Raw genomic sequence first — 27,022 nt, 5'->3', positions numbered from 1 at the left:
ATGGTCTTTTTTGCTCATCTTTACCAAGGGTGACAATAATTATGGCTGCGTATTTACAGGTGGAGAAGGTGAATAAATCTGCATCCAAAAAGACGTTGACAGACACTAACAAACACATAACAAACAGATAAACAAAACTGTCCATTCACTGAAACTAAGGCATTGTGCCTTCAAATTAGCTTGAGCACCTGTAGATGAGGCAGAAAAAATTGCTTCCACAGCTGCGTTCAGCAGAACCCTGGGACAACATGTCACTCCAGCCTAAACTCTCTTAAAAACCCTCTAGATTCTAAGCTTTGATGAAACATTGAATATGGCCTTACTACTATTAGCCCACAGGAATGCTTTAAAAACCACATTCATACATGGCAAAACAGTCCCAAAATAAATCTAAAGGATATTTATTGTGTGTGTGTGGGGGGGGATTTCGTTGGATGTGGGGGATTGGACGGAGACATGTTGGGCAGTGTGATCAATATGATAATTTCTCTGTATGTATATATTACTTTTTTATTATTTCATGTGGCAGCCTATGAGTACATATGGTATAAAGTGTGTAAATTGACATGAATACTGTACCTGTAACCCCCCCAACAACAAAAAATAACAAAGCAAACAAAAATGTTTAAAAAAGTGAGTAGGATTTGAAGTGTCTGTCCTATATCTGAGAGATTTAAAAAAGCTTTTTGTATATTTATTTTTAGCAAGGAATGACCCATATACCTTTAACGTGGAAATTCCCTATCCAATTCATCAAATGTTTTGCCACCGTGTGCGTGTTCGTAAGGGGCTCAACGTCCGATGGTGGGGTCACATTAGTTTGTAGCCCAAACCATTCGGATACTACAGACAGAAGTTGGCACATCGGCGGTACCAACTTCAGACGAGTCCCGTGAAGCTTGTGGAGGTCCTAGAGCAAAACGGAGAATACCATCACGTTTGTGACAGTCTCAACTTTCAAGCCCAAACCTGTAAGGACTCTGCAAAAGATTTTGTGAGAAGACCGATTTTCGGGATGTGTCCTGGTCTGGCGAACAGCGCTGTAGCCCTGCCACCTTCCACCACAAAATGTGAAATGTCAGAATAATAGTAGAGAGAATGATTTATTTCAGCTTTTATTTCTTTCATCACATTCCCTGTGGGTCAGAAGTTTACATGCACTCAATTAGTATTTGGTAGCATTACCTTTAAATTGTTTAAGTTGGGTCAAACGTTTCGGGTAACCTTCCACAAGCTTCCCACAATAAGTTGGGTGAATTTTGGCCCATTCCTCCTGACAGAGCAGGTGTAACTGCGTCTGGTTTGTAGGCCTCCTTGCTCGCACACGCTTTTTCAGTTCTGACCACAAATTTTCTATAGGATTGAGGTCAGGGCTTTGTGATGGCCACTCCAATACCTTGACTTTGTTGTCCTTAAGCCATTTTGCTACAACTTTGGAAGTATGCTTGGGGTCATTGTCTATTTGGAAGACCCATTTGCGACCAAGCTTTAACTTCCTGATTGATGTCTTGAGATTTTGCTTCAATATATCCACATAATTTTCCTACCTCATAAAGCCATCTATTTTGTGAAGTGCACCAGTCCCTCCTGTAGCAAAGCACCACCACAACATGATGCTGCCACCCCCATGCTTCACGGTTGGGATGGTGTTCTTTGGCTTGCAAGCCTCCCCCTTCTTCCTCCAAACATAACAATGGTCGTTATGGCCAAACAGTTATATTTTTGTTTCATCAGACCAGAGGACATTTCTCTAAAAAGTACGATCTTTGTCCCCATGTGCAGTTGCAAACCGTAGTCTGGCTTTTTCATGGTGGTTTTGGAACAGTGGCTTCTTCCTTGCTGAGCGGCCTTTCAGGTTATGTTGATATAGGACTCGTTTTGCTGTGGATATAGATACTTTTGTACCTGTTTCCTCCAGCATCTTCACAAGGTCCTTTGCTGTTGTTCTGGGATTGATTTGCCCTTTTCGCACCAAAGTACGTTCATCTCTAGGAGACAGAACACGTCTCCTTCCTGAGCGGTATGACGGCTGCGTGGTCCCATGGTGTTTATACTTGCGTACTATTGTTTGTACAGATGAACGTGGTACCTTCAGTTGTTTGGAAATTGCTCCCACGGATGAACCAGACTTGTGGAGGTCTAAAATTTTGTTTCTGAGGTCTTGGCTGATTTCTTTAGATTTTCCCATGATGTCAAGCAAAGAGGCACTGAGTTTGAAGGTAGGCCTTGAAATACATCCACAGGTACGCCTCCAATTGACTCAAATTATGTCAATTAGCCTATCAGAAGCTTCTAAAGCCATGACATCATTTTCTGGAATTTTCCAAGCTGTTTAAAGGCACAGTCAACTTAGTGTATGTGAACTTCTGACCCACTGGAATTGTGATACAGTGAATGATAAGTGAAATAATCTGTCTGTAAACAATTGTTGGAAAAATGACTTGTGTCATGCACAAAGTAGATGTCCTAACCGACTTGCCAAAACTATAGTTTGTTAACAAGAAATTTGTGGAGTGGTTGAAAAACGAGTTTTAATGGCTCCAACCTAAGTGTATGTAAACTTCCGACTTCAACTGTATCAGGACATAATATATTCTGTATAACAACTGCAATGCATATTAGTCTACAAAGATTTTAGTAAAAGCAATACGCTTGAAAACAAAAAAAAGGAATATGTTTGGTGCCAAATGAGAGGATATGAATGGAGTGGAATGTCTCACTTAAAGGGCACTCGTGTGAATCATCAAAAACATTCATAAAACCGGAAAAGAACCAGACAATGCATGCCCTGTCAGGTAGGCCTACAACAGAATTGATCAAATGAATCAAATGCCTGATTGAAAGGTCTTTAAAGGTTTGATGCTTGGTTGCCTGCTGTTCAAGCTTTTGATATGACGTTGGGCTTCTCAGAACAATCACATTATAGGCTCATTCTAAACTGGGTCGATTCATGTTACCCAATCATAGCAAAGCAGTTATTAATAGTTTGGCCAAAACCACGTGAATACTGTAGGTTCCTCAGTCTGTCACAATGAACCATAATGTAATAGTGATCTAGCTGCCCTGAGCGTTTCCCTGGTACAGCCGATGGAGAGAAAAATTGGTCTCTTGAGAAGTAGGTCACCTACTGTATTAATTTGGGTTGCTATTCATACTTTTAGACACATTCATAACCTACATGTCTCCAATTTCTTCTTCGGTATTTCAGTGTAGTGACATTCAACCTTACAGACATTTCACTGGAAGTCCAATGAAAATGGTTTTGTCAGCGTGTGTACAATATGCTCAGAGACAATCAAGTAATGTAGCTATTCTATTCCTGGGGCTTGCTTGTGCACTTCAATGGATGCCATTTTTCACACCATTAACTACAGCCCACTGGTTTTATTCACAGCTCAAAGATAGGCCAAAAACAATCCTAAAAACGCCCACAAGCACAATTGCAACAATTGATATAAGCTGTTTCAACCGGTCTGTCGCCAGCCTGTACAGCAGGAGGAACCATTATCTCTCTCTCTCGCTCTCTCTCTCTCTCCCTCCCCTCTCTCTCCTTTATCCTCCCCTGGAGGAAGGGGAAGGGTTGCAGCTTCACATTATGTACAAAGATGCATAGCAAGCCCCCTCAATCCTCTACCTCATGTAATGGTATCTAGTCCCAGATAGCTGGCATTGTAGAAAAGATATGTGGCTTACCAGGTTGATTTGGTATGATGACTGATTTGATATAAGGGCCAATTTTGTACCTTGCCTGGGCTATAACCAGGAACTTTCATTATCATCTATGCTGAGTGCAAGGTCCACAGAAAAGGAGAGCTCAAAGGGCCAGCTAATCCACTGGGTTTTACAGGCATGCTGGGCTGGTCAACACACTGGCCCTGCATCTTAAAGTAGCTGTAGCTCCACAGCGGTGCTTGGTAAAAGAGGCTCAGGGGAATGGTATGCCAGCCTGGTGCAGTTTTCTTTTCTCTCTCATCTCCACAGCTCCCTCTCAAGGTTAGAAGCCACTAAAGCTTTAACTCTTTATGTCCCACTGCTAAAGTGTCTCTCTGTTTTATTATAGGAGCGTTATGGGTCATTCTGAGGAGGAACTAGCCTGGCTAGGTCAATGAGGTCCATCCAAAGGTCACTTCTGTGTCACGTGACACTGACTGAGGAACACAGGTATGGAGATGGGGGGGGGGGGCTGTTGCTGACTGAAGTCAATACAGATGATGCTGAAGTGGCTCTGTCGTGTTGTTCATGTGTGGAATTTAAGGAACTTTGCTGGAGGCATAATATCACCAAGTTAAATTGGAGAATTTAATTTCAGCACAGAAAGGAGGTCAAACAAGGTGGAGAAATTGACCTAGTATTGCTTCACTGCTGTTTTATCTCTGGTTGGATGTGAAGCTATAGGAAACCCTTTGGCCCAGTTGTGGCAGGTTTAGTGATCCTACCCCCTCTCAGAGGTGACGGTAAGCCTCCAGCATAGCCCAGTGAACTCCACGTGCCCGCTGGGCGGCTGGTGAGCGTTTCTCTAGCCCCTTAGCTTGGCCAAATCCTGCCCTTAATCTGCAGTAAATTGCCTCGCTAGTCACTACCAGGGTGCTGGGCTGGGGCACCCTCACTGGAGAGCACTAGAGCAGGCCAGGGTAGACTGGGCAGTCAACCTACAGTAGGGAACTGGCAAGGAAATGGAAACAGTTGCTTTCTGGGAAACGGTCCACCAGGGCACAGAGACTGATTGTAATGTGTGATAAGTGGGCTCAGGTAAACTCAAGGAAACCAGCATCACCACCTGCAGCGCTAACACATGATTAGTTTGTGGCCACAGGGGCATCTTTTTAACACATACACTGTATATTTTATTTTTTATTCAACGAAGACCTTTCCAATTAAGGCACTGATCATCTTTTTTTTCAGACCTGAGAGGTTGGGTTGGTGCACCAATTTACAACTGTCATAATTGTGCTGCTAGGCAAGGAGTGTCACTGTGACTGCACACCTAGTGTCCAACCTTTGACACTACAGCCGTCAGGTGGCCTCGTCCCTGGCTGGCCTGCCATGGTGGCACTGTCGGCGGGGGAACGGAGAGCAAACAGAGGAGAGGATAGACGTCCCATGCAGAAACAGCAGCCTTTGATTTGGATTTAGGGCCCTCCTGTGACTACCTGACCAAATTTCAGCAGTGCTGAGCTCTGTGGCAGTTAGCCGAGTGTGCCGACTCCCTTGCCGTCCCCCACCGTGGTGCTGGGGCCCGGTCCAGACTGGATCAGGACGGTGGCTCAGTGGCTCTCTGACTGATCTTCAGCCAGCTGTTTATGTGTTGTATTCCTCCCACCACATCACACGGGCCCAAACAATGCACCGTTTATAGTACGCCACGAAACATAAAAGTGCTCCTCTGGAAACTGCTTTCTAATCAGATCATTTTCTTTTGTCCGTTTTCATTTTTGCAATGATCCCTTGATTGTTAATAATGAATCAGAGGGTGCCCTAGCTGCTCGGGGATCATTGAGCCACAGTGAGAATTGGTAGCTTCTTTCAGCAGCCTGTATAATGCAATATTCATATTCAGACCCAGTGCATGTGAATGGGCATAGTCCAATAAAGCGAGCTTAGCTTAACTGTCCATTTGTTAGAGAAACAGACACAGCTTGGGGGAGAAGATGGATAGTGACGCTGCTGATGCAATCATGCCCTGTCTCTGGAACAAACTGGAACTGCACAGTAACAGCCAATCTCCACAGCCACGCTTATGAAATGGATCTGCTGTTAGACGAGCTAGCTACCCTACCATGGACCCTCTGCTTATCACTGATAGAGACAGCTGTCCTGCTCTCCCAGATCAATGATTGGGCAGTCAGACTCCGAGTTCTTGGAAATGGTGCACATTGCTCTGCCAGTGACCGTCTTTCTTTCTTCACCCCTCTCATTAGCTACGTTAATTCTCGCTACTGGTTTTCATGGCCGCCCTATTTGCATTTTCCTCTCACTGAGCATGGAAATCTTCCGTCCTCTGCTCTTCGTATGATTCTACATAATGACTAGTTCCACATAATAACAGTTCCCTATTCCCTTTTGGTTCCATCTAAAGATGTGCCTACCACTCGTCTCTCTCTGTATTGCAGCATGCCTGCTCTTCCCCTCCACTCTCCAATTTTTCTGTCCTTACCGCCTCATTTAATGCTTTCAATTTACCAGTCTTGTATCTCTCTAATACCCAATACGGATGTTTTCTTACATTTGCTATTCCTCAGCTATTTGAAATAGCTTTTTATTCTTTGGGATTCAGTTTTAGCAAAAATTATATTTCATACTGAAAATAGCAGAGGATGCTGTGATTTTCATTTGGTTCCATTTTTTGGGCTGTCAGAGATTGTAAGGGTAATGTTGACATGATACCCCGATTTAAAACATTCCTCTACAGCTGCTATTGCTGTTGATGTGTGGAGAGTATATTATCAGTGTATTTCATTTTGGAGTCTTCTTTTAGATTCTGTTTTATTCTTTCTGTGATATTGCATAATGGGATTCAAAAATGTGACACAATTGAATGGTAATGCTGGAAACATCACATCTTGAAGCGCGGCGAGTATATAGCTGCTGTAATACATTTCTCAATTGGATGTAAATAAGATCAATGGCATCTCTCTATGTGATTGCGCTGCCTTCTAAACTGACAGTTGTTATGATGACTTCTTCTCTACGGCTTGGTTTCGTTTTATGTATAGTATGCAACGTTGTTGTATCATGCCTCCATCTCCTCTCCTGTCTTCACACCTCCAGCACAGACCAATGGCTGAAGTGAGATGAGGAAAGGCTGTGGGTCTAGCTATACTATAATTGCCAGTTTTAGATCCACTTCCAAAAACACTCTCTGTTGGCTCTGCCATGGTGCCACTACTTTAACCTCCTTCTCCTCAACTCTGTGAAGGCATGATGTGACGGTATGATAGCCTCCCCTGCTGTGGCCATGGAGCATGTCTGAGATAACTCACATACAGGGCTGGGCCCAGGGCCACGTACTGTCCTGGACCTGTATGACCAGGGTTCAAGCCTGGCTGTGGAGACAGTCACTTTTGAGCTGTTGGTACAGTATGTGGACTGACGGGAGCTCTGCTTGTCTATAACCCTGAGAGCTCTGAAATCAGCCCAGCTCCCTACGGACCTCTAGAGATAATCCGATCTTTACATCTACTGCCATAAGCCATCCGGCTTCTCCAAACACCATCCTCCAACATGGAGTGATGATCCGGCGGCAGCACTGATGGGGCGGCAGTGTAGCGTAGTGGTTAGAGCGTTGGACTAGTAACCGAAAGGTTGCAAGATCAAATCCCTGAGCTGACAAGGTACAAATCTGTCGTTCATCCCCTGAATAAGGCAGTTAACCCACTGTTCCTAGGCCATCATTGAAAATAAGAATTTGTTCTTAACTGACTTGCCTAGTTAAACAAAGGTAAAAAAAAATAATCTGTCAGTTCACTTTCAGTCACCCTGACTTCTGTTATTTATTCGTTTTTTTTAACAAATCCAGTAATTCATAATTTATTTATGTGACAGATGTTATCTATTATCTATTTATACTGTATATGTTAGTGCTGGCAGAGCTAGACAGAGGTAGCTAGTGTTTTTGTTTATAAATAGCTCCAGCCAGCATTATTCCACTTGCAGGCGTCCCATAATCATCAATCACTAGAGCACCCGTTGTGTTTTTCTGGGCTCAGAGGGAAGCGTGAGCTGTGTGTGAGCGCTGCGGAGCGGTGTGAGCCGTGCCTTTGCACCTCTCCCCATGTGAGTACATGAAGGAGGGAGAGGTGAGGTGAGTGGGCGAAAGACTGGGGAAGTCAGGGGATGGTGGTGGTGATGGAGTGAGTTATGATCCCTCGCCCTCCCACCCTCCCCTTGGTCTGGTCGGACTCTATCCTCCCCTGGGTCTCCAGGTCACTGGGTGTGCCCCCGGCCCCCCGCTCCTGGCCCCCTGATCAGATGGAGGTTGGGAGGCAGCTGATAACAGACAGGGTGGGGTTGGAGTGGGTATGTGTCAGAGAGCCACTATTTACTCTTGAGAGAGAGAGACATAGATAGAGAGATGGGGAGGGAGAGAGGGGGAGGGAGAGATGGAGAGGGGGGAGGACATCCTATGAAGGAGGGTTTAATAAGAACCCTTTGCTCTTTTTCCTGTTTTGACGAAATTTACAGGAACCTATTGAACCTACTGTACCAGTGATGGGCTGGTACAGATTAATTGAATTTACACATGTGTATGCACATTGCACACACAGGTATATACACATGGACACGCACAAAAATATACACACACATACACACACACCTACCCTGCATTCTAATATCAATGAATTTTCGAAAGTACAGTAGACATTCCATAGAGACCCACACACTGTCACCCATTATATGTTCCACATACATATTCTTCCTGTTTGTTCATCCCTTTTTGATGCAGACACGCACTGATCTTTTCATCGCGTTACCATGGCAGTTGTGAAAATACAGTAGATATCCAGCTGACAACAAAATGGTTACATAACTAGTGCAGTGCCAAGTCCTGTGTCTTACCTAAGCACACCTCTTCTCTCCCCTGTGTTTCTGTTGCAGCCCTATTCTTAACTCTGCCCTGCTTCTTCTGCAGCCATTATTTAAAGAGGGTTTCATAGGACGCCGAATACATCTGAACGACACGTATTGTTGTGTACTTGATGATATCGGAATTAGCCCTTGTATGCCAAAAGGAAGATGGTATTTCTAATTACGGAAGCAGAAACCAATGTTTTCCTGCCACCTGCACCAAAGCCAAAGTTATGTCATCTCGTTGAAATCCTAATTTAAAGCATCTCTATTCCGTGAAATGCATTCTATACACTTCATTCAATGCAATCCTCTCAAGGAGTAACTCCCCCATCAACCTCCCCCCTGCAGCCCCCCACCCCCATCCCCGGAACCTCGTCCCCAGTAAGGTGAGACAGTGGCGCATGCTGCCCGCTATAGTGCCTCACCTCCCGGAGTTCCTTGGCCACATCCTTGAGCTCTTTGAGAATGCCGTCCAGCTGGTTGATCACCATCTTCATGTGGCTGCGGATCCGTTCTCTGGGGGTCTGGCTGGGGGTCTCAGAGGTGTCCCGGGCCGGAGCTCTGCTGAGGGACATCCTTCACAGGGCGACTTGGGGCCAGGGGCTGGCGGGCTGAGGCTGAGGGCAGGGGCGGGGGGGAGCCGAGTCGGGGTCCATGTCTCTGGCCGCGAGAAGCCTCAGTGCTACTGATCCGAACAGGGGCCCCGGCCACGCAGGGAGACCTCAACATCTTAAAAGCCCCTGGACAGCCAAAAGACCTTGCCTGGCCTGAGCGCTCAACCCCCTGGCGTTACCCTCCTCCATCCATGGCTCCAGGATGGATAGTACCAAAAATGAAACCAAAAGAAACATGAAAAAACTCAAGTTAGATCCACGGAACAGGAGGAAAAAGAGAAGAACAGGAGCTAAGATGGTGTGTGTGAAAACACCTTATATAATAGTGTTGAGCCAGAGAGCCTACTCATCTCATGTGTCAGTGCATACGTTTGCATCGGTCTCTGAGGAGGATATTTATTTAGATCGTCTGTATGAGGAAGTTGCTCTTTTCCCCTCCCACTCACCTCCCTTTACAATCTTATTTAGCGGGTACGATGCAGTGACATGGTGTCAGCCAGGTTACTGTAAAAGAGTGCATCCCAGGTTGTCAAGCTGAACAAGGGGTTCATGTTCAACCTCCCCTGTAGATCAGAATATCCAAGCATATTAGAAAAGTAGAACTCCCAGCAGTTGCTATTTTCTTGTTCATGATCTTGGTCTACATTATTGGTAGGCAGTAGGGACAAGCTTTGCCTTCTAAGTATACTCCCTCAGTTTGGCTTCTGTCTTTTTTAGGGAGAGAGGAGGACAAATCCTTTTGAAAACAAGAGATATTCCTCCTATGTCCTCCGCCGTGCAGTGTTCCCTTTCTCTCAGAAGTGACGGGAGAATAAACTAATCTCGAAGGAATAAAGAAATAGCCCACATCAAAAGCAACTTCTGCACACATCCATTTTATGCTCAGATGATGACCGACATGTGTTGTTCATTTCTCGTCAAAGAGAGGAGGAAGGAAGGTAGGAGGAGGGGTGAGAGTCTCTCTGTGCTTGTTTGTGTGCGTGTGTGAAGAATGTTCAATATTTTCTTCCGTGGCAGGGCTTATTCCAGTTGGCAGGAATGAGGATAAGCGGATGTCTTAGCGAGTAAAATGTGACTAATGAATAGAATGTGCAGGGAAGAATGACAAACCAACATGGTGATAAACAGGAGGAGGTGAAAGAGAAGGAGGAAGAGGAGGGTCCTTCCCCTGGCGTTAGGGTGACTTGCGTGTCCTTCGTGCTCTTGCAGTGCCCCTTGTCTTGCCCTTTCAGATCCGACTGTTGGTCCACTCTGGTCTGCAGGGGTGCGCCCAGAAACCAGACACCAGAGAAGATATGAAGAGACGATTCACTTCTCTCTTATGCTCCCTGAGTTGTTGCTAAGGGAATCCAGCAGTCTGCCTGGTTGTGCTGCTGATTGATTCATTATATTTCCTTATTCTTTTTATCTGTGCATTTCTCCTTCTGTGAACAGTTTTCAAAAACGCTGAGAGCCCTGCGCCATCTCCATCCAGCAGTAAGAGGTAAATCCCAGTAGCGCGTCCCTAGGGACACCCGGAGCCCAGGCACAGGCAGGGGGACGAGACACACTGAATCCAGGCTGATGCTACTGCCAGAGGGCAAGCTGGCCAATCACACATGACACCTGGAGAGACGGGAAGGAAAGCAGTTGTTTTTTTCTTCCTCTCTCTCTTTTTCTGTCTCGTTCCCTCTCTCTTTTCTCCTCTCTAGGCTCAGCAGCACTGCAAATAGAACACAACAGCAATAGAGCAAGGAAGAGAGAGGAAGAGAGAGGAAGAGGGAGGAAGGCAGGGAGATAGACAGGAATTAACTGCGGTGCTGGAACTTGACGATTTTTTTTAGCTGCTGTGAAAATGCACATCTAGTATCAGCAAGACTCTCCCACCTTCCAATAATCAACACGCACACACACACACACACACACACACACACACACACACACACACACACACACACACACACACACACACACACACACACACACACACACACACACACACACACACACACACACACACACACACACACACACACACACACACACACACTTACCTTCACTCTACATCAGCAGCTGTAGCTGTGTCCAGGGCTTACAGTCTATGCTCCTCGGTGATACTGACTGATTAAATCCACAGGAGGATCATCCAAGCCACACACATCCTGCTAGTTCTCTTGCAGTTTCAATCTCTCTATCAAAACACACACTGACACCCGCCTCTCTCTCTCTTTCAGTCACACACTCACATGCACGCACACACGTATATTATGCTCCCCCACTTGTTCTCTTTGCATCTTTCGCTCTCCCTATATCACTTACTGTCTTCCCAGAGAAAGCAGCTCCAGTCAGAGGGTGAAGAATTCATTCAGCGCCGTGGCTCAACGGAAGGAAGGAGAGCATGTGGAGGATGGAGATGTGGAGGAGGAGGTGGGATGGAGGAGGAGGCAGGCTGGAGGCGGAGGCAGGAGGAGTCGGAAGAGGAGGTGGACTGAACGGCCCTGACAGCAGCCCTCTTAGACACCAGAGAGAGGAGGCGGCTGAAGAATAGGGACCAGCAGCAGAGTATAGATCCGGCTGCTGCTGCTACTGATGATGCTGAGGCTGAAGCTGTTGCTGCTGTAGATGCTGATGCTACCGTTGCTCTAGTGACGATGCTGTGGAAAGGAAGAAGCCACCCGCCATCCTCATCAACCCTGCCGGCGTCGGGAAACAGCAGAAAGAGCTACTGCGTACAGAGCTGTGGAGAGGATCTGTATCAGTCAGAGCCCTCTGGAGGCTGCTCCTGACGCCACTCTCTCTCTCTCTCTCTCTCTCTCTCTCTCTCTCTCTCTCTCTCTCTCTCTCTCTCTCTCTCTCTCTCTCTCTCTCTCTCTGTCTGTCTCACTCTCTCTCCGTCCCGTCACTCTGCCCCTGCGCCCTGAAGTGTCCTCGCTGACTGCCGGATGAAGGCAGGCTGATGCCAGGGTTTATCGTGGGGCTCAGGCTATTGCCAGCACAACTTGCTTTGCTGCTCCGCTCTGACTGTGCGGAGGGAGGAGGGGCCTAGTGTTTTAAAGACACAGCACTAGTTAGGTAGCTACAGTGTCCTCTGCCTGGATCCTCTCTCCCCTCTCTCTTTCCCCTCTATGTATCGCTCTATCTCTCTTTTCTCATGATGGACTCTTCCTCCGCTCACAAACAACCGACCCTTCACTAAGGGAACGAGTGTCCAAAAATTGCTGGCTGTTGCATCATTAACACACAAAGCAGGTTGGGGTTGTTATGACCTCATCAGGGAGGGACTGCATTAACTTCCCTCTCCCTACTCTCCTCATTAGGATGTTTTGATCATAGCATGTATCTAACCCCTCCAGAGGCAATTATCTTAATGTGAAATTTGTAACAAAAGCACGATGTGTGTCTTTTAGCAAAGCAACAATGGCGTGTTTTAGCGGCAGTTGTCAGCAGGTAGTGAATGTAGGTTTCCTGTGGGTAAGTGTGGGTAAGTGTGGGTAAGTGTGGGTAAGTGTGCTAAGAGGCATTCTTTTGCATAATTGTTAAGGGAGATGTGCTGTGGATCCAGGTCCAGATGAGATTGTAGTGAGGACCAGTGTGGTTTGGACTTCCAGGATCACAGACAGTGTACCACTTATTTGAAGGGCTAATTGGGAGGATTCTACAGTAGAACATGTATTCCCTTTGTACATTTGCTTTGATTAATAAAACATCAGGTTTGCGTGTTCTCTTTCTCCTTTTGAAAACATCAGTGATAAATACTATACCATATTGAAATACGTCTCTGTGTTCCTGTAATGGTATATCAATTCTTCATTTACATATGTTTATCAAAGCATTGACTCACTCCTGCTGGTTCATGCTCTACAATATCCATAGAGTACAACCCTACCTCACACAGGAAGCGGTGCAGGTCCTAATCCAGGCACTTGTCCTCTCCCGTCTGGACTACTTCAACTCGCTGTTGGCTGGGCTCCCCGCTTGTGCCATCAAATCCCTCCAATTTATCCAGAACGCAGCAGCCCGCCTGGTTTACAACCTTCCCAAGTTCTCTCATGTCACCCCGCTCCTCTGCTCGTCCCTACACTCCATTGGCTTCCCGTCGATGTTCGCGTCCACTACAAGACAATGGCGCTGCCCCTCTGTACCTTTAGGCTATGCTCAAACCCTACACCCCAACCCGATCACTCTGTTCTGTCACCACAGGTCTCTTGGCCCTCCTACTCATACGGGAAGGCAGCTCCCCCTCAGCCCGGTCCAAGCTCTTCTCTGTCATGGCACCCCAATGGTGGAACCAGCTTCCCACTGAAGCTAGGACAGCAGAGTCCCTGCCCATCTTCTGAAAACATCTGAAACCCTACCTCTTCAAACAGTATCTTAAATAATCCTCCTCCTCCTCACCTCGACCCCCCCCCACAAAAAAACATTAACCAACACTTGCACTTGACCACACCTCCCCCTCCCCCTCCTCCCTTTCTAGCTCTCTCTACTGATAGTTACAGTACTGAGGAAAAATGTACTTTCTATGTCTGTGATATGTGATTGTCCCACCTAGCTATCTTAAGATGAATGACTAAAATGTAAACATTTAAATTATTGACACCCTTGATAAAGGGAAAGCATTTTTTTATTTTCTTTAACAGGTAGGGGTCAAAATTGTTTTGAATACCTCACCTTGGGAGGATAACGGCACTGAACCTTTTTCAAAAATATTTTATGAGTTGGAGAATGCATTGGGAGGGATCTTAGACCACTCCTCCATATAGAATCCTTCCAGATCTTTGATATCCTTCGTCTGTGTTTATGGACTGCCCTCTTCAATTCAAACCACAGGTTTTCAGTGGGTTTCAAGTCCGGAGACTGAGATGGCCATTGCAAAATGTAGATATTTTTGGCCTATTAACCATTTTGATGTGTGCTTATGGTTATTATCTTACTGGAAGATCCACTTGCTGCCAAGTTTCAGCCTCCCCACTTGGCGCACACTGGTTGAATCAACGTTGTTTCCACGTCATTCCAATGAAATTACGTTGAACCAAAGTAGAATAGATGTTGAATTGACGTCTGTGCCCAGTGGGTCCTGGCAGAGGCAGCCAGGTTTTTGACTAACATGTCCTGGTACTGGATAAAGTTCATGATGGTGTTGACCTTAACAAGGCCCCCAGGACTAGTGGAAGCAAAATAGCCCTATAAACTGATATTTTACAGTAGGTATGGGGTTCTTTCTGCTTATGCATTCTCATTTCAGCATCAAATCCACCACTGTTATGCGTGGCCAAAGAGCTGTATTTTCATGTCATCCGGCAAATGTAATCGCTTGGAGTTTGTTAAAAGGCATTGGCACTTGGATTGGAACCGGTGCTATGGTCAAATTACATGAAAATAGAAAGTATAAAATAAATAATTCAAATTCCGAGCTACAGTGAGATCCAAAAGTTTTGGGACATATACTTTTGGACCTCACTATATATAGCTCAGTATTTGTACTATTTATTTTATACAGTCATGATTGTTCTTCTTTATCGAGGGTGTCATTAATTTCGGACTCCACTGTATATGTATACGGAAGAATGTGTGTGTGTGTGTGTGTGTGTGTGTGTGTGTGTGTGTGTGTGTGTGTGTGTGTGTGTGTGTGTGTGTGTGTGTGTGTGTGTGTGTGTGTATGTGTGTGTGTTTGCGCAGAGCCAGGATTTTCACAAGTAGCTCTCTTTTTGAAAAACAGGTGTCCTTAAACATGTACATTATTTGACTTGGATGGGTTTACTCTTAAACGCAATAACTGTTTTCAATATAATTTTTTGACATAATTGCATTTGTTATGAACAGTGACCACATCTATTGCAAGTGTATTCATAGTCTATTTTAATGGATTTGTCACTAGTGGAATTCCAGTGGGTTGAAAATTGTTCTCTCTCAGGGATGCCTTCAATGGAAAGAAATGCCATTATTTCCTGCGGCAATATATATTTTAACGGTAAGGTCATCCTGACTATTTGGTTTTACTATGAATCTGGAGTGAGTCCAGAGAAATATTGGTTCCACTTAATATTTCTACCCTGGATTTATTGTGCCTGGCCATTTATGGAGAAGTTTTATAGAACACAATATTTTTCTTGAGGGGCACACACAAAGACGTGCTTGAGCGACCGTTGGTCCAGGGGAAATCAGCCTGTTAATGTAGACCTATAACGAGTCTGGGTCTGGGTGGGGTGTCTTGACTGCCTCTGTTTACCTCACTCATAGTCTACTAATATGATACTTCAAGGATCAAGGCTCTTTTTATTACAGTTCTTTTCTTGGCTGTCTTCCTTTGGCTGCTGTCTACACTACAGGCCCCTGGCTGGCTCTGCTCAGGACGCGTGCAGTAGGATTTATTTTTCCTAATAAACCTGAGAGAGGTGAACACAGAGGATCAATAAAGGTAGTCTATCCTCCCTCTCCATGTTAAAGTATCTGTCCAGTAAAAAGCTCACTTTTAAAATGTAATATTCTGTTAACTCACACCCAAATAATGTTGTTGACTCATCCTATAATCATATTTGTGGTAAAAGCATAAATTGGAGTAAAAACACTTTAAAAAAAAAATAACACCTCAAACTTGTTTCTCAAACAGACTGTTTGGAAAATGCTTGCTATTTCCTCAGAGAGGATGATGTCATCCTCCTGAGGAGGATGAGCTGGCCAATCAGCGGTCTGCTCGCATGACTGGTATATACCAATACCATTCTGTTGTTGGGGTACGCCCACACCATTCCAACACAGAAAGCTGCTTTTTAAAATGCTTAATAACCCTTTTTTGGAAGGAAAACAATTTCACTCAAATTGTAGTTAATTATAGGTCATATTTAATAGAAATCTGGAAATGCTGGACAGTTACTTGGACGGCTGAGCAGAATGATTTGTGAGTGTTCTAGAGTATCAAGCACCACTTAGATTGAACTTATCATGATTCCCTTTGGAGAGTGATCAAACTTTAGCAGGAAAAGGACATGCCCATAAAAATCCCTCTGTGGCATAATCTAACAGTCATTAATTGATTTTATTTAGAGAGGGGTTTGTTGTTCCTCTCTTCTCCACTGTGTGGCACTGTGGTGTAGTTGTGACGTGGGTAGCTTTTTCTTCACTTTGTCAGTCAATAGCAAAATGGTGGCTTGAGAGAAGCATCAGAAGTTCACAAAAAAAAGTATATTTGAAAATGTTGTTAAAATAGCAATACAAAACAGTGGATATAATCATAGGCAACAATAATATGCTTATGATACGCTTGTACAAGGATTCATCATTTAGTATTACAGGATACATGAATTCACAAATCTCTTGGAAGACATTGATAAAATAACGTGCTATTTTGGAGAAGCAGGTTATGTCTACATTAGAGGCATATGAGTAAAGGGTCTATACTCTATTGTGGAGGCACCAATCATTTCCTGTAATATCATACCAGTTTGTGAAGACGCGGTGCTTCACAGTGTCTACGGCCTTTTCCCAGACCCCGGTGTTAATGTGTTGTGTTGAGTCTCTGTCATGTTGGGTCTGTCTGTTTTTATGTATGGGAGTTAAAATGAGTCTGAGGTTTGATTTCCCGGCCCAGTTTGGTCTGTTTGTTTCTGTACCTCAGGGACAGCTCTCTGTCAGGCGCCTGCCGGGGGACAGGACGCGATGGCGCATCTGGCTGCTGCACTACGCTTGGCCACACTCAGTCATGACCTGTTTCCTGTGCTCTGCCTGCCCTGTTCTTTACTCCAGACCTCCCACACCACACACCCACAGAGGGACACAAACCCAAACGCCTTTCCTGCAATCACACTGTGGCCTATTCTGTTCCTCAATTACCTTTTGGTTGATGCTGAGTGTGTGTGCGTCTGTGTGTGCGCGCGTGTGTGCGTGTGTGTGTGTGTGTGTGGAAAAGCAGCGAGAGCAGCGTGCAGGGCAGGTCACACACACACAGGACACAGTGTGATGGATCACTGCTAACACTGCATCGGGGGTTACCTCCCTGCAGACTAGCCTCGTTTATTTTAAGGCCAGGTACAAATGGAACCAGAACCATGTGTTTTACACATCTCTCTCTCTCTCTCTCTCTCTCTCTCTCTCTCTCTCTCTCTCTCTCTCTCTCTCTCTCTCTCTCTCTCTCTCTCTCTCTCTCTCTCTCTGTAGTAAGAAGGCAGAATATAAAGGTCGTCCTCTCCACCTGTTGTACTTGTATGTGATTTGTATATGAGTGTGCAGTTTAACAGGCTATAAGAAACTCTTGCAATTACTGGCCGTTCCCCTCTTATGCTTATTACATCTGTGTCATGCCGTGTCAAGCTTCTTGGTCACGCAATAGTGTGTGTCCGTTGGTCATGTTCTCTTTCTCTCCCTGTTTTTCCTTTCCTACTCTTTTCCCTGTGTGCCCTCTCTGTCTCCTTGTGGGAAGCTACGTAGCAGTCCCCCTTTAACCCCACCGTTCTCTCAGTATCTTTGGTGCACCGTGCATTTGCCAAGAGCTATAAACTAGTGTAATAGAATTGCAGAGGGGTTAGCCGAGATAGCCCCTCACCCCTGCCCCTGGCTTCCCAGACGAGTGCTAACAAGCCCAGCGGCCTCATTGTGCATTCTTAGAGAGGGAGGCGTGCCAACGCGGTTCATCGGCCCTGCCGTTATATCGCTCTTCTCTCTCTCTCTCTCTCTCTCTCTCTCCCCCCCCCTCTCTCAGACACACCTATTCCCTTCTCCTGGACTAGCTGGCATTATACTCTTGGCTGTTCTTTCCTTGTGTCTCTGATGAATCAAATGTAAGACTAAAAGTCCTGCTTTAAACTACAGTTGTGTTGTTGTTGGTTACTTGGGTGACTTTGTTGAGCCCAGGGAATAGTGGCAGCCAGGTGAGATTTAGGTGAGATTCAATGTAATAGGAATATGTCAATTCGATCACCTGTAGTTAGACAGTGCACTTTATCTCAAACACATGTTCTTTAGCACTGCAATGAAAAACCATTAGACACGTATTCTATTCATCTTCATACGTAGGCCTTACTCTTTAGCCTATTTGTTGATGGCAGACTTCATTCGTCTTCTGTCAAGGTAAAACGTTGTCTTCTTCACTTACAGATGAGTGGTATGTTTCCCACTGTTCACCTGATGGTTTTCCAGATCGGATCCTCTAATCGAAAGAATTGAAAGACTGGTGCTACTCTAACATAAAAGTCACTCACGAGACTGAACTGCTCGCGTGTGTGTGTGGCGCTGAGGTAAATGTAATTTACCTGAGGCTGTCAGTCCACTAAAATAGCTTTTATTAGTATTTTTCCCCCCAACATTTACTGTATGTCCAGTATCTGTCTCTTCTTTGAATAACACCACCAGTATCTATACATGTTGTGTGGCATCGTATTGTTGGCATTGTGCAGTAGGCTACATGTATATGTACAGATGGCTGACTGTCCTGTGACTGTGGATGTGACAGTATACTTGGGTGTCACAGTATGTCAGCAGTCTTTCAGCACATGATCCTTTCTTACCAGGGAAGCTGCCATTGACCTCTGAACCTTTTGGAATTATTGACAATTGCAGGCATTGCCATCTGTAAACAGGTGCCTGTGTGACCGGTGTAGATTGCCTCTGATGTGTTTTGATCGGCGTACATATGACCAAAGGATCAGGTTTGGTGTTGATCTTTTAATCTCTGATAATGACAGGTAAAACTTCAATGAAGACATACTGTGTACAGTATAAAATATAGCTAATGTACAGTATAGCCTATGGGCCTGGGCTAGCCAACTTTCATAAATAACAGCCGTTAGGTACAGTACATGATGTGTTCTTGCAAACTAACAGTAAAATATCTTCAACATAACTTGACAAACAAAAACACATGGCACATGGCTGCCCTAACATGGCAAACTCCTTTGCAAAGTACAAATTAACAAAGTAAGAGGACATGAATAGCCATGCTAGCCCAATGACAACATGTAGCCTACGTCAGAAAGTGCAGAAGCTAGCTAGCATGTACAGCACTCACAAATCAACAGATAAAAAGTTAATAAATGACTGAAATACAATATATTGGTGGGAGACCATTATAAAACACTGTCAGTGACCATATAAACTCATTCTCAGTGTTTTAACATTATGATTTCATGGGACAACATTTCATTAACCTACCTCTTCCACATGGGAACAGTAGAAAGGGATGAGGTAAGGGGAGTTTTTATTTCACCTTTATTTAACCAGGTAGGCCAGTTGAGAACAAGTTCTCATTTACAACTGCGAGCTGGCCAAGATAAAGCAAAGCAGTGCGACAAAAAGGACAACACAGAGTTACACATTAACAAACGTACAGTCAATAACACAATAGAAGACAAAAAAAATAGAAAAATCTATGTACAGTGTGTGCAAATGTAGAGTGGGGTGGTAGGCAATAAATAGGCCATAGAGATGAAATAATTACAATTTAGCATTAATACTGGAGTGATAGAGGTGCAGATGATGATGTGCAAGTAGAGATACTGGGGTGCAAAAGAGCAAGAGGGTAAGTAATAATACGGGGATGAGGTAGTTGGGTGTGTTATTTACAGATTGGCTGTGTACAGGTACAGTGATCGGTAAGCTGCTCTGACAGCTGATGCTTAAAGTTAGAGAGGGAGATATAAGACTCCAGCTTCAGAGATTTTTGCAATTCGTTCCAGTCATTGGCAGCAGAGAACTGGAAGGAAAGGCGGCCAAAGGAGGTGTTGGCTTTGGGGATGACCAGTGCAATATACCTGCTGGAGCGCGTGCTACGGGTGGGTGTTGCTATGGTGACCAGTGAGCTGAGATAAGGCGGGGCTTAACCTAGCAAAGACTTATAGATGACCTGGAGCCAGTGGGTTTGGCGACGGATATGTAGCGAGGCGAGAGCAAACAGGTCGCAGTGGTGGGTAGTATATGGGGCTTTAATGACAAAACGGATGGCACTGTGATAGACTACATCCAGTTTGCTGAGTAGAGTATTGGAGGCTATTTTGTAAATTACATTGCCGAAGTCAAGGATCGGTAGGATAGTCAGTTTTACGAGGGTATGTTTGGCGACATGAGTGAAGGAGGCTTTGTTGAGAAATAGGAAGCTGATTCTAGATTTAATTTTGGATTGGATATGCTTAATATGAGTCTGGAAGGAGAGTTTACAGTCTAACCAGACACCTAGGTATTTATAGTTGTCCACATATTCTAGGTCAGAACCGTCCAGAGTAGTGATGTCGGGCGGGAGGGTGCGGGCAGCGAACGGTTGAAGAGCATGCACTTAGTTTTACTAGCATTTAAAAGCAGTTGGAGGCCACGGAAGGAGTGTTGTATGGCGTTGAGGCTCGTTTGGAGGTTTGTTAGCACAGTGTCCAAAGAAGGGCCAGATGTATACACCAGATGTATACATTTATGAGGGAGAACGCAGAAGGAGAAGGAAGTGTGCGACATTAAAAAGGGCACTTACAACAACAAAAGGAAAGCCCCTATAACAGGTGTTTGAACTGTTCAATTATACAACATGAAATTCAACATGAAATTCTGTAAAATGCATGGATTGGGTGATGGATTTCTATTTAAGTGACAGACAGGGGTACCACAGTTCAATTCAACAAATAGTGTTGCCACAGTCAAAACTAATGTGGGTGGATTTTCTCCCCCCTCTCAGCGTCAGCTAGAACATTCTTCTAGCAGCACATCAGATGTGGCCTTCAGGTGCTGGCTAATGATGCCTTTTTAATTCCTCAAGAGGAGTCATTACTTTACTCAGATATGCACTGGGTTTGAAGTGGAAGGTGTGTTGAGACAGCGAAGGGAGGGATTACAGCAGAGGTGTGGAGAAATGTTCCCAGTCTAAAGATGAATATACATACGAGCTGGAGCCTTGATCCATAGGCTAAATTATTAAGCCGGGAAAGGGTTTATGGGAGCTGAAGGGTGGGACTAAAAATAACACAAAAAAACAAGATAACAAATGTAAAATATACTCTGTCAATAAAATGTATTTAGTATGTATAAGCTGGAAGTAGAAGCCTAAGTGTTGTTGTCCATTAGTTTACTCCAATTATGGGAGGGCTGGTAGGGTTAGGAGAAAATAATATAGAAGGAAAGGAAATATATAAAATAAATATATATACATGATATTTACCCAAAAATATATGGGGAATTGGAAATGATGCCAATAATTACATTGATAGAAGCCACATATCTACAATATTTAAGCTGATCACTTCCCCCCAGGGTTTAGGAGTGAGACACTGGGGCGTGAGGTGACCTCCCCTCTAGGGTTGAGTCTGCATTGTGCCCCGGTCCTGACATTATCCCTTTGGCTCTTTTAAAGTTGTAATCATGTCCTTGTAATATGCTGAGATACAGGGGATTGGTACTGTAGTGGTGGATGATTACAGCTCTCTAGTCTAGGGGGTGCAAGGTGTATGGGTAACCTCTGCTTGGTGGTTTCGGGGGCAGAGCAGGACCTATGCAGGGGAGCCACCCCACCCTGTCCTGTCCCTTCCACCCATCAACCAGACAGAGCTGCGCAGAGCCTGCCTCAGTCATTGACTCATCACAGCCTCTCAACATGTGTCAGCCTTGCCATCGGCCTCCATCTGTCTCCCCTGAAGCCAGCCAGCCATGTCCATCCTGGAGAGAGCCAAGCACGTCCCAGAAAAAGTCATTCCCAAGACAAAGTACATTATGCCATGGAGCCGTTCCCCTTGAAAATGAGAACTCCATTTGGGGCCAGGGCAGTTTAACAGGCTCTGGCTGCTCAGGTGTCAGAGCAGCGCTGGAAACATGGCCATGACTGAACAGCAGGGAGATGCATGGCTGTAGATGGAGAGGAGGGATTTGTCATCCTGACCTGTGCTCTGACAGGATGTTACTGGGCTCCCTAAACAAAAACAAACAAGCACTCCCACATGCACACACACACACAAACACACACACACACACACACACACACACACACACACACACACACACACACACACACACACACACACACACACACACACACAATATATTAGAATCTGTTTGTTTTTATCAACAGATTATCAACCTCAGTGTTCAGCTGTAAAATATCTAAATGTGTGAAAATAGACAGTAATGCTTCCAGAATTACTAGGACTATGATATGGTGGAGAAGATTGGGGCCGTTTGTTACTAGTACGCCTGGTGAATGTCACTTCTGGAGATTCTGGGGATAGAGCCTGTTTCACCTCTGATGGTTAGGAAGGGTCGAAGGGGGAAGGGTGGATGGAGTTGGCTCTAAAGGCTGACTGATGAGACAGATTACCTCACCACCTCAACTAACCCTTGTCCCTTACCTTGTCCTTTTCTCTCCCACGTATCCTCTTTAGAGATGGTCACTGTACCTGCTCCTTATAGACTATTGTACGTCTTATTTTCTTTCTTCACAGAAGCTAAAATAACAACACACACATACACAAACACACACTAGCCCAGCAGCGTAAATGTATTACCTTCTCCTTCAGAAGGCGTCCCCATTGTTACTATGGATGTCTTCATTTAGTAATTTCCTTTGATAGTTATGTAAGTTAAGCAGGCTGAGGGTTGTTGGTGAACATTTCACTTCCCTGGTTCCCCTCGTTATGGATTACACAAGTGAGAAGGAGAGAATGGGAATGTCTATTTTGTGAATGTCTCTTTTTTCATTTTGTGAATCCCTCTCATTGTGACTGGAAGCCATTGGTATTCTCCCACACAGCAGAGAGATGCTCACCATTTGGAAATTATTTAAGTTCAGCATTACGTTACTGGGACATCTGAAACTAGATCATGCAGTTTATAGGAAAACCTTTACATTTGGTGCATATTTGATTGTCGCCAGTTTCCTAAACTAACAGTGGAATCCCAGGCAGGTTCTACATCTCCTCTCCCTACATCTCCTCTCCTCTACATCTCCTCTACATCTCCTCTACATCTCCTCTCCTCTACATCTCCTCTTCTCTTCACTACATCTCCTCTCCTATTCTCTACATCTCCTCTCCTCTCCTCTACATCTCCTCTCCTCTACATCTCCTCTCCTCTTCACTACATCTCCTCTCCTATTCTCTACATCTCCTCTCCTCTCCTCTACATCTCCTCTCCTCTACATCTCCTCTACATCTCCTCTCCTCTTCACTACATCTCCTCTCCTTTTCTCTACATCTCCTCTCCTCTCCTCTACATCTCCTCTCCTCTACATCTCCTCTCCTCTTCACTACATCTCCTCTCCTCTTCACTACATCTCCTCTCCTATTCTTTACATCTCCTCTCCTCTCCTCTACATCTCCTCTCCTCTACATCTCCTCTACATCTCCTCTCCTCTACATCTCCTCTCCTCTTCACTACATCTCCTCTCCTATTCTCTACATCTCCTCTCCTCTCCATCTCCTCTCCCTACATCTCCTCTCCTCTCCTCTACATCTCCTCTACATCTCCTCTCCTCCCTTCTCCTGTACTGTGTCCTCTGTGTATTACAGCTAGTGATGATGCTTAGGGTTTTTCTGCAGTGAGAGATTTGGCTAGAAGGAATCTTGCTGACACCCAGTGTAAAATCAGTTTTCCTTATGTCTAATAATCCCGGGGAGGGCCCATGTATTATATAACACTGACTTTATACTGTATGTGCTTTGCATTTATCAAGGTTGGAGTTATTCTCAGTTCATGTTCAGTTTATGGTACTTTTTCTTTTACTCCTGGGCATCCATTTCAGGTGAAGTATGGCTGTTTGTAACTGTAATGGTGTGTGTATGTATGTATGTGTGTGTGTGTGTGTGTGTGTGTGTGTGTGTGTGTGTGTGTGTGTGTGTGTGTGTGTGTGTGTGTGTGTGTGTGTGTGTGTGTGTGTGTGTGTGTGAAAGATGAAAAATATAGAGAGCGAGTAGAATGAGAGAATGAGAGTACAGCTTTCCATTATACATGGTAGCTGAAGGCTGCCTATGATGATTTGTAAATGCATCAAGGCCACAGCAGTATCAATTGAATGCAGGCAGCAGCAGTGGCTGTGTTCCTGTGTGTCTGTAACAACAGACACAGCACTGGTGGGCTAGGCTAAGCAGCACTGGTAGGCTTGGCTCCCCATGATGTCAACAGGGCTCTAACAGGGGGCAGATGTGGAATGTCTGTCTGTCAATGCCAGGGCTGCTAGACTGTCTCCTCACTGCTCACACACTGCCCTCTTCTTGTTCATCTCAATGGCACAGGCCTGATCAGAAATGACAGGTCAGGACTGCCCTGCGCCCTTCCCATTGCCACTGCCCTGGAATTAAGTCACTGTGCAACACACACACACACACACACACACACACACACAAACACATACACAAACACACAAAGGGCCAGACATGCAGACGGGTCACAGACACAGAGAACCAACATAACATACAACACACAGTGACAGGCTACACAATCACAAAGGACAGTGAGAACAACACAAGCATCTCTTGATGTGCCCTGAATAGACATGCAATGAGTATACAGTGCTGTGAAAAAGTATTTGCCCCCTTCCTGATTTCTTTTTTTTTTGCACATTTGTCACACTTAAATGTTTCAGATCATCAAACAAATTTAAATATTACACAAAGATAACCCAAGTAAACACAAAATGAAGTTTGTAAGTGATGATTTTATTTATTAAGGGAAAAAAGCTATCCAAACCTTCATGGCCCTATGTGACAAAGTAATTTCCCCCTAAACCTAATAACTGGTTGTGCCACCCTCAGCAGCAACAACTGCAATCAAGCGTTTGCAATAACTGGCAATGAGTCTTTCACATCGCTGTGGAGGAATTTTGGCCCACTCTTCTTTGCAGAATTGTTTTAATTCAGCCACATTGGAGGGTTTTCGAGCATGAACCGCCTTTTTAAGGTCACGCCACAGCATCTCAATCGGATTCAAGTCCAGACTTTGACTAGGCCACTCCAATACCTTCATTTTGGGTTTTTTAAGCCATTCAGAGGTGAACTTGCTGGTGTGTTTTGGATCATTGTCCTGCTGCAGAACCCAAGTGCGCTTCAGCTTGAGGTCACGAACTGATGGCCGGACATTCTCCTTCAGGATTTTTTGGTAGAGAGCAGAATTCATGGTTCCATCAATCACAGCAAGTCGTCCAGGTCCTGAAGCAGCAAAGCAGCCCCAGACCATCACACTACCACCACCATATTTGACTGTTGGTATGATGTTCTTTTTCTGAAATGCTCTGTTACTTTTACGCCAGATGTAACAGGACACACACCTTCCAAAATGTTCAACTTTTGTCTCGTCAGTCCACAGAATATTTTCCCAAAAGTCTTGGGGATCATCAAGATGTTTTTTGCCAAAAGTGAGATGAGCCTTTATGTTCTTTTTGGTCAGCAGTGGTTTTCGCCTTGGAACTCTGACATGGACGCCATTTTTGCCCAGTCTCTTTCTTATGGTTGAGTCATGAACACTGACCTTAACTGAGGCAAGTGAGGCCTGCAGTTCTTTGTATGTTGTTGTGGGTTCTTTTTTGACCTCTTGGATGAGTCGTCGCTGCGCTCTTGGGGTAGTTTTGGTAGGCCGGCCACTCCACTTACTGATAGCTTTTTTCCCTTAATACATAAACTCATCACTTAAAAACTGCATTTTGTGTTTACTTGGGTTGTCTTTGTGTACTATTTACATTTGTTTGATGATCTGAAACATTTAAGTGTGACAAATGTGCAAAAACCTAAGAAATCAGGAAGGGTGCAAATACTTCTTCACAGCACTGTATGTATATTATTTGTATGAGAGTGGAACAAGGGCAAACTTCTATGCGTGTGTCTACAGTTTATTGAAATAAACTGGGCAGCTGCCCTACTCCCAACTTGATGTCCCAATGTTGATCAGACATGGCTCTTCTAATGTCCCCGGGCCATGAAGAGAGGCGAGCCTTTTTCTCCTCGTGCCAAAATAAACGGACATCTTGTTTATGGCACGCTGGGCCTTAAAAAGGCAACATTTTGTCCTGCTTGGTTATATAAAAGCTTTATTGGTGAAAATAGCCGTAGAGTGAGGCGTTTGTAAACTGCAAGACTATGCATTATTATAGACCACATAGATCTGACACACCCTGATCTGTTTCACCTGTCCTTGTGCTTGTCTCCACTCCCTCCAGGCCCATCTTCCCCATTATCCCATGTGTACTTATACCTGTGTTTTCTGTTTGTCTGTTGCCAGTTCGTCTTGTTTGTCAAGCTTACCAGCGTTTTTTCCTGTCAGCTCCTGTCTTTTCCCAGCCTCTCTTTTTCTCGTCCTCCTGGTTTTTGACCCTTGCTTGTCCTGACCCTGTACCTGCTCACCTGATCACACTGCCTGTCCCTGACCCTGAGCCTGCCTGCCGTCCGGTACCTTTTCTCCACCTCTGGATTACTGAACTCTGCCTGTCCCTGACCCTGAGCCTCCCTGCCGTCCTGTACCTTTGCTCCTACTCTGGATTATCTGCCCCTGCCTGCCTTGACCTGTCGTTTGCCTGCCCCTGTTGTTACAATAAACATTGTTACTTCACACAGTCTGCACTTGGGTCTTACCTTGAAACCTGATAAGGTCACATTGAAGTGATCCCAAAAACAAAACAAGCTCCTTGTTTGTACAGTTTGGAGCAAACAACAGAAGGTGTCAGACAGAGTGGATTGTGGGTTGTATTTAAAAATCCATAAAAGAAAAGTTATAATTAATAAACTTTTAAAATAATTGGGTTTCTGGGAGTGAATTGAAAGGTCAGTTTTATGGTTGAATTATATGTGGCGTTTTTTTCCCCTTGTAGGATAAGTGCATTTATAAAAGCTAGCACAATTGGAAAAGCCAGGGGAATTGGTGTTGAGGATTGTTATGCATTTGACAGAAAAAAATCTTTGCGGTACCTCAGAAGTATAGCG

General features: G+C 44.8%; 1 pseudogene; it reads right to left on the bottom strand.

Annotated features, from left to right (window-relative positions):
• The window catches only part of LOC106587233 (inhibitory synaptic factor 1-like), a 63,985-nt pseudogene extending 51,623 nt beyond the window's left edge, over window positions 1–12,362 (bottom strand).
• Between the last annotated feature and the right edge of the window lie 14,660 nt (window positions 12,363–27,022).

This window comes from Salmo salar, chromosome ssa26 (assembly GCF_905237065.1).
Source record: "Salmo salar chromosome ssa26, Ssal_v3.1, whole genome shotgun sequence".
NCBI lineage: Eukaryota > Metazoa > Chordata > Actinopteri > Salmoniformes > Salmonidae > Salmo > Salmo salar.
Note: the sequence above shows the minus strand (reverse complement) of the source record. Positions and strands in the feature narration are given on the sequence as shown.